At 56.5% G+C, this 12,824-nt stretch overlaps 1 long non-coding RNA gene across 1 annotated transcript; it reads right to left on the bottom strand.

Moving 5' to 3' along the window:
- Window positions 1-2,261: 2,261 nt before the first annotated feature.
- On the bottom strand, window positions 2,262-8,524 carry LOC125122163 (uncharacterized). Its single transcript, XR_007133712.1, has 4 exons — window positions 8,240-8,524; window positions 6,454-6,632; window positions 5,862-6,071; window positions 2,262-3,739 (listed from the first exon to the last, which is right to left on the bottom strand). It is a non-coding gene; the product is annotated as an uncharacterized LOC125122163 (long non-coding RNA).
- Between the last annotated feature and the right edge of the window lie 4,300 nt (window positions 8,525-12,824).

Below are 12,824 nucleotides of genomic sequence, written 5' to 3'. Positions count from 1 at the left end.
GCCAAAGAGCAGGGAGCTGGGGATGGACAGGAGCCTTATGGTGGTTTCTGGGGAGGAAAGGGCCAGGCAGGCTAAGCAGGTTGAGGACTGGCCATTTTGAGTAACTTCATGGGCTCGGGGTGCAGGGGTGGCCCGAATTGTCTGGGACCTGATCCTGGGGGCAGGGCAGGTGGAGAGTGGCCCGGAGCAGGAGTCCCATAGAGGACGTGCTGGGATTGACCCCTCGTGGGGGGGAGGGGCTGACAAGGGTAGCAGGACGTGACCTCCTGCTACGTCCAGGTGACTTAGAACAGGGGGTACCCACCATGCCTGCAGGGCAGATAGTAAAGCATCAAGTTTAGAGACGGTTAAGACAGGGTCCACAAAAAAAGAAAAAAAAAAAAGGGAGTTCCCATCGTGGCGCAGTGGTTAACGAATCCGACTAGGAACCATGAGGTTGCGGGTTCGGTCCCTGCCCTTGCTCAGTGGGTTAACGATCCGGCATTGCCGTGAGCTGTGGTGTAGCTCGCAGACACGGCTCGGATCCTGCGTTGCTGTGGCTCTGGCGTAGGCCGGCGACTACAGCTCCGATTCGACCCCTAGCCTGGGAACCTCCATATGTCGCGGGTGGCCCAAGAAATAGCAAAAAAGACTCCATACAAGGCTCGCTCAAGTGGTCACTCCAGCCCTCAGAGGAGGCCTTCCCTGCCTGCACTGTCTATAGGGACAGCTTCCCCAGCCCTTCATGCGGATGGGCAGGCCCCCTGGGGCCTCCCACACCCGGCCCCGACTCTCCCCACCCAGAGGAAATGGTCCTTGCGGGCCACAGTCCCCCACCTCTCGTCATCTCTCTGCCCCACCACTGCCCTCCCACCTCTCCCTCGGCCCCAGCACCTGCAGCCACCTGACCCGTCCCAAACCCTGCTTGTTCCCCACAGCATGATGAGTCCATCCCTTTCTAACAGGTTGTGTGTTCCCTGGTGTGTCATTCACCAGTCCCTGCCTACCACAGGGCAGTGCTGGGCACCTATGGGAGGCTCAGTCAGTAATACATGAATTGACATCTGATCTGGAACATTCTGTCCTGTGGCCTACAGTGTCCACACAGACCCAGTGCATGTTCACGGAGTTCCTACGTGGTGTGCCTGGGTGGGTTCCTTGACTTCCAACACACAGCGGAAAACCAAGCAGGTGGCTCTCCATTCTCAAGCAGCAGACAGCCTGGTGGAGGCTGAGAAAAACGGGTAAAATCTACACCAAGTCAGGTGGCGATATGTTCCATGGACAAAAAAGTCAAGAAGGACCTTGCTCTTAGGGGGCTGCTCACTTACTCGCTGGCTCACTCGTCATGCACATGGTTCCTGCTCTGTGCTGGGCTGGGCCCTGGCTGGCTGATGGCTTGTCCTTGGAGACCCAGCTCAGAGATCACGTCCCTCATGAAGCCCTTCTTGATCCTTACGTCTCCTGCAGGCCTCTAGCCTCCCTCGGCTCCCCAGGCTAAGACCACATGTGGTTCCCTTGCCAGCCTGTGAGCTCCAATCCCTTTCCCTTCGGAGGCTCCATTTCTCACAGTGGTGGCCACCTCATAGCAGGGCTAAGCTGGCTGAGCTGCCAGACATGGAGCTGGGCTGGGGCCCGTGGCTGCTGCCCTCAGGGCTGAGGCTGGGACAGCAGCCTCTGTACCGCCAAGATTTACAGAAGCCTGGCTGCAGCCATGCACAAGGAGTGGGAGAAAGGGGGAGCCTAGGGCACAGCTTTGGGCTGGAAGACAGGGCATCCAGGGCACACTGTCCAGACCTCTGGCCCTGGTCTTTGTCATCCCCCTTCCTGGCGCCTTCAGAAGGCAGGTGACACACCCCTCCTGTGAGGGCTGCAGGCTCATCCTGTTGCTCCCCTCTATCCAGGGGTCGTGTGGGCTCCTCCCTGCAGCCCTCGTGTCCCTGGTGTAGCCTTGAAGCACCTACTAAGGGGCCAGAGGGAGGCCTGCAAACCCAGATGTCTCCAGGGGCAAGGCAAGGGGAGGCAGGAGGAGCGCCTGGGCCCAGGGACACTCAGGGAGTTGTGGGGACTTTGGCGAGCTGGGACACAAGCCCCAAGCAGAGGGGGCTCCCACCTGGCCTCAGAAGAGCTTTCCCTGAGGCAGCATCACCAGAGAGGCTGGAACTTCTCATTTCCTCTCAAAACTATCAAAGCTAGAAACCGCAGTTGTCTGAAATCTTCCAGTTTTTAAACGTTGCACAGACATGCACAGGCACACTGCCGGGGTCCCGCCCCAGTGGTCAGGCAATTTCCTGAAGAGGAGGGGCAGCAGGCGCAGGAAGAATAACGGAGACACACACACTCTCCAGTAGTGCTCAAGCAGTCTCAAATTTATCGGTGAACGGCAGCAGCTCATATAGGGAAAAAACTTAAAACTTACATCAGCAAAAAAGATCAGTATCTCCTCACTGTTCCAGGGTTACAGATTAAGTATAAAGATAGAAAAAGGTACCTGGATCGGGGAAAGTACACCATAAAGCCATGAAAGAGTGAACAAGCAGAAAGCTAGAGGCACATACAGGTCACAGACAACCTTGTAGATGTCACATACATCTTATTGTCCTTTAACACAAATGTCGATTTACTACCTAGCAACAATCTTAACTTGAACTCCTAACATTATAATAGATTTTTATACTTATACCATAAAGTAATAGTAATCATCAATTCCTAATGCCTACATACTATACTGCCAAAACTAAATAATTGTGCCGCCTAAATAAAGCATGCCCACATTATCTAAGATCATCATGTGAAAAAACAGAAACCTCCCCAGAAGCTATTATTTTGGAAGTAGACAGCACAGAGCCATAGCTCCAAAGATAAACTAAAGGCTAACAAACACAAATAGGTAGAAGCTTAAATAGAGAATAATAAATTCCTTTCTTAAGGCAAAAAGAACACAGAGTTAAGGCACAATAAGCAAGGCATGGATCGATTATTAAAAACAAAAAACAGAAGCCAATGGTATGTATCTCCAGGCACTGGGCTCTAATGCCTGGTGGGGGTTTCGAGGCCTGGTGAATATGCTGGCTTGCAGAGCCTTCTTCAGAATCTCCTGGACTTTATCATCAGGCAGATTCCTTTCTTCAGAGTCCCCTGGACTTTGTCATCAGGTGGATTCCATTCTTGAAACTCGGCTCCCAGCGGCACACACACGCACACACGCAGGGCAGTGATCTGCCACCAGTCCCTAAGCATCCACACAGACTAGGCTTGCTCTGTGTGCTGAAGAGCTGGAGTTGGCCTCTCCACAGAAGCATCCTTCTGAAGGAGAAGTGCCTCCCCTGCGGCTGTCAACCTGGATTGAGCCCCTGCTGGGTACTTGGCCCTAGGCTAGACATTCTGGGGGCAGGGGGTAGCCTGGGTATCTGACAACAAGGGACCAATTAACACCAGATGAGAAGGCTGTGATGTGGAGGGCTTCACAGAGGAGGGAGGGCACATCTAATGAGGGAAGGGTGGTGACTACAGTGGCCACAGAGCATCAACACACTGTGACCTGCTGGGGACAAGGTGTGGGAGTGCTTGGAGGAACAGAATGCACAGTGGCTCAGCAGGTGTGTGGAGTAGAAAGATGGGACCCTGTCCCTGTAGCAGGCCTCCCCACCTCTTCCGTTCTCTATTTCAGATGAGGGCACCATGGCACAGGGAGGGCAGCGGCCACCAAGGGTCACACAGCACGGTCTTAGTGAACCCCCTGGGGCACCTGTTACAAGTTCTTCAATACAGACTAGGACACACAGAGAGAGGGGAGAAGTCACCTGAGGTCTCCCTGCAGGGTCTTAGTGAGTCCGGGGAAGCGGGGGCACAGTTACTAGTTCTCTATTACGATGAGGACACTGAGGCACACAGAGGGAAATGGCCACATCAAGTCACCCGGCACAGAAAAAGCAGTTGCTTCCCAAAGCCCCACAGCAGGGTCTTAGCGAGTCCTCATGGGGAGGCCCTCTTACTAGTTCCCTGTTACACAGGAGGACACTGAGGCACAGAGAGGGAAGAGATGCCAAGATCACACAGCAGGGTCTCAGTGAGCCTCACTGGGGCCCTCTTACAAGTTCTTTGATACAGCTGAGGACACTGAGGACAGAGAGCGCAGTGGCTGCCTAAAGTCACACAGCATGGATTGAGGATGCCCTCCTTGGGTACCCATTACTAGTTGCTTAATACAGATGAGACACGGCACAGAGAGGGCAGTCACTCCCCAGTGTCACAGAGAAGGGTCTTGGTAAGACTTTCAGGGGACCCATTCCTAGTTCTCAATTACAGGTGAGGACACTGAGGCAGGGACAGGACAGTGGCCATTCTGGGTTCAGGTATTCCATCAACACACATGATTCAGGCCCTGCAGTGTGGCAGGCCTGGGCCTGGGGCTGGGCCTGGCGTACAGCAGTAAATATAACCCAGGCCCTTGAGCTGCTGGCCTTGTGGGAAACAGTGCTCAGGGAAACCAGCCCCCAGTACAAACCCCTGATCTCTGCAAATAATCACACTGGGCTGAGGCTTCAGCCAGGGGTCCCAGGGAAGGGTAAAGGGAGGCCAGGGAAACCCAGCACAGGCACTGACCACATCCCAGATGCTGGAGCCTGAAGGCCTGGGCTCGTAGCTAAGCTCTCTGCGCCTCAGTCTCTCATCTGAAGAAAGGGGTCATGGTACTGGGACCTATCCCATGGGTTTCCAAGAGGATTAAGAGGGTTCCTACTTCTAAGGCACGTAGGACAGTGATGATAAGAGCAGATTCCAGGCCCTTCCACACAATGGCTGTCAGGGCAAACTCTGATCTGAGAGTTGGCTGGGTCCCCTGGGGGCACAAAGGTTAAAGTTAAAGAAACAGATCTAAGAGGGAGTCAGATTTGTTCTTCCCTGTTACATCAGGACCCCTGAGCAGTTGTGTGTATTGGAGCCCATCCCAAAAGGGCTCCTTCATCATGCTCTGGGGGCGTGTCCATGTCCCACATAGCTAAGGGCAGGCCTGGATGGGTCTGCGGAGAGGGGCTGGGCTACCTCTCCTGAGGACAGGGCTTTGGCACCCAGGCCTCTGAGAAATGTGCTCGCCAGCCAGAGAGCATGAGGGCAGGCTGGCCTGAGGAGAGGAGTAGGATGTACAGACAGAGACAGAGCTCTTGGTTCCACGCAAGCTTCTTAGGCTCCAGGCCTTCCAGCATTTGTTGGAATGGCTGTCACGGTTCATACCTCTCCAGATCCCCAGCCCCATCTTGCCAGTGAACCCACCCAGGCCCAGGGGCTCACCTGGGCTGCCCCAAAGGGCATGCTTCCAGTGCCACTGCTCCCTGCCCCTCTGAAAGGCCTACCTTAGATAATCTCAGCTACCTGCCTAGTCTCTACTTAATGCAACTGACACCAACCCCATGCAGGGCCCTGTGCCAGACCCTGGGACCATTCTTGCACCCAAGGGTCACTCTATTGTTGATGCCAGCCCAGCGAAGGGCCTGTAGGGCCAGAAGAGGAAGCCCAAGCTCCCCCCTGGAGTGGGAGAGGTGTGGGAAGGCTCTGGAACCACTGTGGGAAGAAGTGAGCCTTGGGCTGGAGATAAAGGCCTGGGGGCAGGGGGGAATGAGACCGGGGGCTGGAGCCCCGACCCTAAACCCTCTGCCCCTGCCTCCTCCACAGGGCCTGAGGGTGGCTTCTTCTACTTCCTCAATGGGAGACTGAGTGTTCTGGGGCTTTACTGATGTGCGGAGGAGCTCCCTGAGAAGGGTGGTGGGGAGTGGGGTGTGGTGTGGCTGGGGGAGGCCTGGGCCTGTCTTCCAGGAGTTTGAGTCCACTTCCTGGGGGCAAAAGAATCACCTAGTGGCCTTATTAAAACAACCACTGGGTCCTACCTTATTTCTAAATCAGCTGAAACGGATTCTGCAGATGTTTGCTGGGGGCTGAGGATACTTGAACAAGAACTCCAAGAGCTTCTCAGCCTTGGGCAAGTTCAGGAGATGGAGGAAAATGCAGGCACCGTGACCAGAACCCAGGCTGCTGTCTGCTGCTTGTCTGCTGGGTGGCCTTGGTCACTGCCCTGCTCTGAGCCGCAGTCTTCCGATCTGTCAAAGGAAGGATGCAGGTGAAACAGTCTGCAACTCCAAACTCAGACATCTCCAAAAACTGACTCCTGGGGGTGATGGGTGGGGCTGCACATTTAGCTGGAGGACTCTGCCCACGCCCATGGCACTGGGGTCAGGTCATAAGGTTCCGGGCACACCAAGGCTATGCACTTGGCATTAGCTGAAGAGTGTGCTGCACACAAATAAAGCCTTCCTGTGACTGTCAATCTTCTGTCTGGTTCATCCCGCTTGAATGGGTGTAAGCTCTGCTGTTTCCCAAAAATCAAGCAGGAAACCCAGTCCCAAAGGCTTTGAGCTACTGCTGGGGGTTATGCAGGAAATTCCCCAAGATCTGCTCCCTGGCCCCCAGATAAGTTCTCACCTAGGGTGGCTTCATGAGGACACATCCAATTGCCCAAGATGAAAATCTGAAGTTTGTAGAGCAACCACAGGCCCTTTCTTCAGGACAGGTGTTCTGAGATTGGAGGTGAAGGTACCCAAGTGAAAGCGGGCCCTCCCAACTACTGGACACCAGGGCTGGAAATGGTCCATCTGAGTGGCCTGCAGCAGAGGGGAAGGCGTGACCGCTACACGGCACTGGCAGGGCCCATACCAAGGACCAGGGTAACTAGCAGGACCCTGGGCACAGGGGCACCTTCTCTCCTCAGCTGATGGATGGTCTCTGGAGGCAGCTCCCACTGGAGGTTCAGCAGTGACAGCAGTAGCATCTCTGTGAGTTCCCACTGTGCCCCATGGCCCTCAGCTTCTCCTTCAGGCACAGCACCAAGGCCCACCCCTCGGAACAGAGCCAGTGTCAACTGAGGCTGGGGCAGGGCCACCACAGAGGCCAAGATGGGTGCTGAGAGGGCTGACACCAGCTGCAGGAAGTCCAGCCAACACTGGGATTTCTCTTGTGACTAACACCCTCCACCAGACCTTGGGGTGGGGGTTGGCAATCGTTCCTCAGAACTGAAGGACCCCGGGGTGCCCTTGGGCAGGGTGAGGCCTGGGATTTGTGTATGTGCTGTTTTGTGGGATGGTCAGTTCCAGGGTTCCAGAAGGGGCAGGAAAATAATGCTAACGGGGAAGAGATTTGGGCTGTATTGTCAGGTTTCTTGTCCTTGAGACACAAGGTGAAGGATGATGTGGCTCTCTCCCCTATCCCTTCCTGGAGGAGGGGCTTCGCTGATCTCCCTGCTTGTTCTCAGGGACAAGGCGAGAAGCCCAGGAAACAGGAAAAACTGAGGCCCTTGGTGGACCCTCCTGCCTCGTAGTGCAGCTCACTCAGCCAGCAGCTCTCACCCCAGAGCCTTCAAGATGACAGCTGAATTGGATCAAGTCACGGGGGAGCATGGCCTCTTTTAGTCACTCCAACATGGTACAAGGCACCTACTGTTCTCACTGTTCTTTGAGTTACCATTTATCTGCAGTACAGCTGGAAACATGGGGCAGAATCCCATTTGACAGAAGAGAACCTGGTCCCCCAAGGTTCTGTGACTTCACCAAGATACTGAGCAAGGAAGTGGCAGCTCAGGCCAGGGCTTTTGGTTTCAAATCCCCATGCACTGAGGCTGCGTCCCCTTCCCCTGCTCCTGGGCAGGAGGGACAGGGCCTGTCTCCCCCACCAATGGGGACTTGAGTCTCACCCTTAACTCCCTGGATCCCAGTTCCCTCAATATCAGCACTCCTTCCCCACCAACCACCTGTCAGGAGAGATGGGCAATCTTACAGGCTTGCAAGGCCCTTCCAGAACCTGGCTCGGTCCCAAGCCACTAGCCACCGACCCTACAGAAAGTCTATCAGTCACCCTGGGACCCCTCTCCTCTGTCTTGGGCTCTGCCTACTCCTGAGTGGCATCAATAAGTGCCGCTGGAAGGTGCTTACTGATCGCACCTCAGGCCCAAGTTCCATTTCTCCTGGGCTGCGTCTGGAAGGAAGCTTCTCTTCCCGACGTCCCTGGCCTCCAAGGGGCTAAATGCGCTGCCTGGTTAAACCTGGGCAACGGCCCCATCAGGAAACACGGCGAGAAAGCCAATCCCACTGCTCTGGGAAAGAAAAGGCCTAGGAGAGAGAGTGCGCGCTGCGCTCAGGGGCTGAAACAGCTTCAGTTCCCACTGTCTGAGGACCTAGACAGGAAGACGTTGAATTCCCCCACTGAGCCCACTCACCTAGCAGGCTTGTTCAAGACTCAGGGCGGAGAAGTAGGGGGCCTTCCAGAAGGCCCAGCCTCACCTCGCTCATCAACGGTCGCTGCAGGCTGGGGAGAAACTCCACTTGCACCTGCGGAGCTCAATGCAGTCCCTCCCAGGGCACCCTGCCTCCAGGCCCCACGCAACGGCCACCGGCCTCCAGCCACCGACTCCTTCGGGCTGTCCAGCGAGGCCAGCATAGGCGGCAGGAGCAGAGGGAGCCCCGGCCGGCCGATGGCCAGGAGGATACAGTACTGGGAATCCCGCGCAAGGCGCGCTACTGCAAGAGGGCATGGCGAGTGGGCGGAGCTCAGAGAGCGCCTTGACCTCACGCTCCCACGGCGCACGGGGGGCACGCTGGCGCGGAGCGGGTGGTGTGCGTGAGGAGTTGGCTTAGGCAGATCTCAGGGACGAGCCGCGGGGAAGCAGCGGAGCCGCGGCCGGAGCCCCAGTGTGCCTCACCGCCTTCTCCCTGGAGGTGCTTGGTGACCTGAAGTGCCCGGGACTCCACGCCCCTCGTGCAGCCGGACAGACGACGCGCAGCTGCCTCTGGGCCCTTGCCACACTTAAGGTAGGAATGCTCAGCCGTACTTAAGGCTTCTCAAACGTCTTTTTGTAGTTGAAGTATGGTCGATTTACAGTGTGTTCATCTCTGCTGTACAGAAACGTGACTCGGTCATATATATGTACAATCTTTTAAAAATACTCATTTCCATTATGGTTTATGCCGTGGTATTGAGTACAGGTCCCGCTGCTATAGAGTAGGACCTTGCTGTTGAGCCATTCAGTATTTCATAGTTTGCGTCTGCTAGTCCCGAACTCCCAATCTAACCCTCCCCCGCCCCCCTCGTTGGAAACCACAAGTCTGTTTTCTGTTGGTGAGCCTGTTTCCTTGATAAGTTCATTTGTGTCCTGTATTGGAGCCCACCTGTAAGTGGTATTATATGCTCTCTGTCTCTTTTTGTTGTTGTTGTTGTTGTTGTTGTTGCTATTTCTTGGGCCGCTCCCCCGGCATATGGAGGTTCCCAGGCTAGGGGTTGAATCGGAGCTGTAGCCACCGGCCTACGCCAGAGCCACAGCAACTGCTCTCTCTTACTGACTGACTTCACTTAGTAGGATAATCTCTAGGTCTACTCATGTTGCTGCAAAGGGCATTCCGTCTTGCTCTCTTATGGCTGAGTAATACTCTGTTGTGTATATTGCTCCATCTTTATCACCTGCAGGTGGACATTCAGCTTGTTTTCATGTCCTGGCTTGTCTTCACTGTCAGCTGTGAGAACAGCCTTTCCCTAGTTCCCTCTCTGAGCAGCCTCCCTGGCCCACCCGTGAGGCTCACCCGCAATGCCCTTCTTCTTTCTGTGTCCTTCTCACCATCTGAAAGGGTCTCTCTCACTTGTGCACTTGCTGACTGTCTGCCCTCCCCCATAGCATGTCAGCTCCAAGAGGACAGACACTGGGTCTGTCTTGTGGATCCCTCTGTTCCCTGCCCATTCCCTGTAGATTCCTCGGAAAACAGCATTTCAAATAGTCTGATAACTGTCCGTGGAAAAAGGCAGCTCCTTGACTTTATTCTTTCCTGTTTGTGGATAGAAAGGAATTTCTGGTTATCCATCCTGATGCAGCGTGCATCTCTGTGCATGCCCTTGTCTGAGCTGGCCTCTGGAGGTTTTGTTCAGGAATGCCTCCGAAGCAGAAGTCTTGGCTCCATGAGGGTGCAGGAGTGTGTTTCAGGCCCCTTCATCCACATGGCCACACTGCATTCCAGACGGTCCGAGGGAAGACCCACCAGCAGAGCCACCACGCCTGAATGTGCAGGCTGAGAGACAGGGAGTCTGGAGACCAGCAGAGCCCATGAAACCCCTGGGGATCTGGACACGATGCAGATTGTGCTGCAGGGGTCAGGACTGGGGCCTGAGATGCTGCCTTGCTCACAAGCTCCCCAGAGAATTCCCCCAGAGGCTCCATCCTGCCTGCCCTCTCCTGCAGTGTCTGGGCTCCGCAGGGATCAGCCCCTGGGCTCCGAGCCTCTGCCCTGCCTGCTGCCTCCCAGGCCAGCCACCCCAGCAGGAAAGCCTGTGCTTGTGTCTGGTCTGCTGGCCTCAGGCCCTGTCTCCATGTGGCTCTCAGCCCAGGCTCCAGAATCCCTGATGCCTGTGTGGTTCTCAGGGCTCTGGATGGGTTTCCCACTCAGTGTGGAGGAAGCCATCCCTTCAGTTCTCAGGATGTTCCAAGGCCCTGGGTGAGCTAGTGGACATCGGGGATGATGTTTCCTGCCTGTCCCGTGTCTCCTCATCTTCTGCCCATAGTCCCTCTTGGATCCCATGAAGTCCCCTCCCCCATCATTTCCTGGTCCAGGGGCTTGGAGGAAGGTGAGCCTGTCTAACACCCCAATGCAAAGGGGCCTGGGAAACCTGTGCCTGGCCTTGGAACAGCGCTCTTGTGGATGAGAAGCTCGTCCCCCTCTGGGGGGCTGCCAGGCCACTTGTGGCTGACTGACCAGGGCGGGAGGCCCCCGTGGAAAGCAGAACGAAGGTCAATCCTGATGTCATCATTTTTGGCCCTGGGTCCAGCTGGACCTGAAGCTGACTGGAACTCCTTGGGGCTTGGCCACCTGGGAGCTCGTTTGAAAACCATCAAACAAGGCACCAGCTTGGCCTGAGGCTTGTGTGTGTCAGTGTGTTCAGCACAAATTCGGGAGGAAGGGAAGACTCCAGAAAGAGGAAGCCCAAGAGAGCACCTGCCCTCCCTCCCACCCACATGTCTACCCCACCACCACCCGCCCACGCCCCGGGCTTGTGGGCGCACACAGAATCCAGGCCAGAAGAGGGGGGATCATGGTGGGGGTGGGGAATGGCAGCCAAGAGAGAAGAGGGCAGCTCCAGGTGCATGGCAGGTGTTTCCCCCGTTACTGATGCCAAAGGGGTACACAGTGCAACTTGGAAATTTTATTTCTAAAACATAAAGTAAAATTACACCATACATAACATGGAAGAGAAATAGGAAGTCAATACACTCCAAAGGCAAGACAAATGGCGAGAGGGGAAGGAGAGTACATTTCGGGAGGAGGAGAGGGTGAATGGGGCTTTTGGGGAGCTGCTGGGGAGGGCACTTGCAGGGGTGGAGGGGGCTTTGGGGAAGGTGGTTTTGGAAATTGGCCTGGGGCTCTTGCCTGAGCCAGCTCAGGACTTAGTCTAGGGGCCGCTGGAGCAGTCAGTGCAGGCTCTTCCTGCAGGGCTGCTGCCGGATTCTCCTGTGGCCCTTGGACTCCTGCAGGAGCCGGAGAACCGTTTTCCTCCAGTGGAGGATAATGCCCGTCAGTGTCTGGGGCTGGGGCCAGAGCGGCTGCAGGTTCTTCCTGCCCGGGTGGTGTCTTCGCCTCTGGCTGTGGGTCTCCTGCGGGAGCTGTGAGAGGAGAAAAGCATCCCTGCATGCCCGCCTTGCCATGTGCTCTCCCAAGGATAGCAGTCTTCCCAGAACCTTCCAGTCCAGTCCCCACCCAGCAGCTTCTGGTGTGCAGTCCACCAGGTGGGTGGCGGGGGTGAGACTTTGTTCCTGGCCCAGCACCATCCTCTGGGGGTCTCCCCGCCGTGTGGCCCAGAACTCAGCTCCCCACACCCTCACAGGGTCCCCATTTTCTCACCTTCAGGCTGGGCCTCAGGGGGGGCCAGGCCATCCAGGGGTCTCAGGCCCAGGTGGTGTCTGTCCTCGGTCCCAGAGCCGGATGTTCTGAGCTCCCTGTCAGCCCGGGAGAGGCCCCTGGGGGGCGGCCTGGGGGGCGTTTCAACTGGAGACCTTCTGCCTTCCTCGCCCAGCTCCTGGTGAGTCTCAGGTGGGGGGCTCTGCAATGAGAGTGAGGGGCAGGGAGCCCGGCCCCAAGGGGTCAGAGTCCTGCGGGGCCATTACCTTCTCTCTGCTTCTTCTGCCCCTTGACCTTCTGCTCCCAGATCAGGTGAGGGCTTGTCTGCTCCGATTACATCTCCTCCCACCCCCGTGAGGAATGAGACCTCCCCGGGGGGCCGGGGGTACAGCACACACACAGGGTTCAGCCCGACTCTCAATCAGCCAGCTTTGTCCGGGGGTGTGGACATGCCCCAGGGACATCCAACCCCATCAGGCTGCTCTTGCTCGAGGCAGACCCACCCCTCACACCCCCCCTCTGCACACAGTCATCCCAGGAGGGGACACAGGGCTACCGTGTGGGATCAGAGAGGTCCCTGCGCTGAGCTGGAGCTCCCTCTCTCTGTGTTACCTCTGGGCCCCTGTGGGCAAAGGCCCGAAGGCGTCTGCCCTGTGTGCTGATCCATCGTCTGCTGCTTTCGATGAGGTTTCCTCCTCTGGGCCCTCTCCTGCGGCTTCGGCCTCGGGAGATGGGGGCGCAACAGAGCAAGTCCATCCTTCCTCTGTCCTTTCCTGGAGAAGTGGGTGCCTGGCCACCCAGGTTCCAAGTTCTGTTGGGCTCTGTTGCCAGGGAAGTGAGGTCACTTCCTGGGGTCCCCTTCGCCGGGCTTCCTCCTTCCACCAAGCTCCCCAAGGGTACCTCTGGGCTGCTCCAGCTCACCCCCCA

The sequence above is a fragment of the Phacochoerus africanus genome, chromosome 3 (assembly GCF_016906955.1).
Source record: "Phacochoerus africanus isolate WHEZ1 chromosome 3, ROS_Pafr_v1, whole genome shotgun sequence".
In the NCBI taxonomy this organism is placed as follows: Eukaryota; Metazoa; Chordata; class Mammalia; order Artiodactyla; family Suidae; genus Phacochoerus; species Phacochoerus africanus.
Note: the sequence above shows the minus strand (reverse complement) of the source record. Positions and strands in the feature narration are given on the sequence as shown.